This window comes from Macrobrachium rosenbergii, chromosome 7 (assembly GCF_040412425.1).
Source record: "Macrobrachium rosenbergii isolate ZJJX-2024 chromosome 7, ASM4041242v1, whole genome shotgun sequence".
Lineage (NCBI taxonomy): Eukaryota > Metazoa > Arthropoda > Malacostraca > Decapoda > Palaemonidae > Macrobrachium > Macrobrachium rosenbergii.
The window spans coordinates 42,429,790-42,432,289 of record NC_089747.1 but is presented as its reverse complement, the minus strand read 5'-3'; the positions used below and the strand labels follow the sequence as shown (position 1 = coordinate 42,432,289).

Below are 2,500 nucleotides of genomic sequence, written 5' to 3'. Positions count from 1 at the left end.
TAGATGTGTTTAAGAATAAGCTCGACAAATATCTAAGATGCATCCCAGACCATCCAAGACTGGAAGATGCAACATATACCGGAAGATGCGTTAGCAATTCTCTGGTAGACATCGACACTGAGGGACCTGGGGCAACCTGAACGAACTGTAAGGTCTGTAAGGTCTCTCTCTCTCTCTCTCTCTCTCTCTCTCTCTCTCTCCGGTGTATTTACCTGTGAGAGCGCCAGGTCCCATGCATGCCTGTGCTCTCTCTCTCTCTATATATATATATGTGTGTGTGTGTGTAGCTTTTATATATATATATATATATATATATATATATATATATATATATATATATATATATATATATATATATATATATATATATATATATATATATATATATATATACTGTATATATATAGAGCACACTACTTCTAACACTATTTTTTGTAAGATTATGTAAATTAGAAAGAGGTCCTTAGAAATGCGTACTACTCACGCACACACACACACACACTCTCTCTCTCTCTCTCTCTCTCTCTCTCTCTCTCTCTCTCTCTCTCTCTCTCTCTCCTTCCGTGGTTAACCTTTAGAGATTTCCTCTCCGCTTTTGCTTGCTCAAGCAATACCGTGAAAGCCCTTCGTCTCCAAGCTGATGCTCTAAATATTTAGCTCCTTTCCAGTGCTTCTTAATGCTACTTGTTGCTTGCGGATTCTTCACCTGTGGAGGATCCTGCCTAATCTTGCTGGTCTAGAGATGACATCAAAAAGAAAGTATATTATAAAGGAGTATTAAAGATAAATGGAATATAGAACTTAGGCCAAAGACCAAGCGACGGGACCTATGAGGTCATTCAGTTCTGAAAGGCGAACTGACAGTAAAAGGGTTTATTTAAAGGTGTAAAAGGAGAAAAACTTCCCAGTTTCACTCTGAATCAATTGTTAGGAGAGGGTTGTGGGAAGTCAGATAAAAGAAAGAGAATATAAACAGAGGTACAGTGAAATGAACGAAAGGGGTTGCAGCTAGGGGCCGAAGGGACGCTGCAACGAACCTTCAGTAATGCCTACAGTGCACCGGGTGATGTATTATGGAAGCAGAAGGCAGTAAATAAAGTATATCGCCTGTCCTTACGAAAGGGGTAAAACAAATCTAATAGAAACGTAATCTACTCTTTTATATATTTTTTTTTGACAATGGAACACAGAAGGTAACATCCGTCCTTTACAAACCACAAGATCTTGGAGTTTCAGGACAAGGCCAGACTTATCAGTTAGCAAGGAAGTGGGTGAAACTTTAGAGGAAACACGGAGGAAGGAATAGAATTTCATATATTCGAAAAAAATGGAGGAAATGCGCGACTGAACCATTTTATACCCTTTGCAGTCAGTTTTATCTAAATATGATATTTAGATAAAACTGGAGAATTTTATCAAGAGGTGAAGTGACATTCAATCACTATGTTGTAATAGACTGTTTAAATTCTAAGTAGTTAACATTAATTCTAATTTTATTTCTAGAGTCAATGGTAACTTAGATGAGGTCGGACACAACACTGAAAAATATCAGCAAGAAACGACATTAATTACTCTCGGGTTCCTAACCTCCAAAAATTTTGACCCTGAATAAATAAGTAAAAAATGCTTTCGGCGCAATCAAGTTTTCTGTACAGTATATAATCAAGGCCACCGAAAATAGATCTACCTTTTGGTGGTCTCGTTACAATGCTGCATGAGCCGCGGCCCATGAAACTTTAACCACAGCCCGGTGATGGGGTATCCTATATCGTTGCCAGACGCACGATCATGGCTAACTTTAACCTTATATAAAATAAAAACTACTGAGGTTAGAGGGCTGCAATTTGGTAGGTTTGAGGATTGGAGGGTGGATGATCAACATACCAATTTTCAGCCCTCTAGCCTCGGTAGTTTTCAAGATCTGATGGCGGACAGAAAAAGTGCGGACAAAATAAAGTGCGGACGGACAGACAAAGCCGGCACAATAGTTTTCTTCTCAGAAAACTAAAAATAGTGAACATCCTCTCAACTACCTAAAGAATTGTGGTGTAATTACTTTTTTTTTTTTTTTAACAAAACTGTATGATTGGTTCTGAGGACAGGAGTTGCGAAATATTAGGTCAGGTCAGTACTTGGATGGGTGACCATAAGGAAATGCCAGGTACCGACATCATATAAGCCCTCTGCATAACTGTAGGGCAGGACGTTGGGCTAGCAACTTCACACCAAAATACTTTATGAAAACTGGAAAATGAGCACCTCCCGAAGCCATTTTATTTTACCTCCTAGGATTTCATTCCAACCTAAACGAGCATTCACGCACACAAACACAAACACACATACATCGAAACTACCATCCCATTATTATTATTATTATTATTATTATTATTATTATTATTATTATTATTATCATCGCCTGTACTATGTTTTCCTGTCTGTCTGTCTGACTGTTTAATCCGTCTATCTCTTTCATTCTTCTCACTTTTTTCTATATTTCTAA

The 2,500-nt window shown here is 37.9% G+C and overlaps 1 protein-coding gene across 1 annotated transcript in view; it reads left to right on the top strand.

The window, feature by feature from the left end:
* LOC136840411 (octapeptide-repeat protein T2-like) overlaps positions 1 to 2,500 on the top strand; it is a 53,091-nt gene that overhangs the window by 16,560 nt on the left and 34,031 nt on the right. The window lies entirely within an intron of this gene.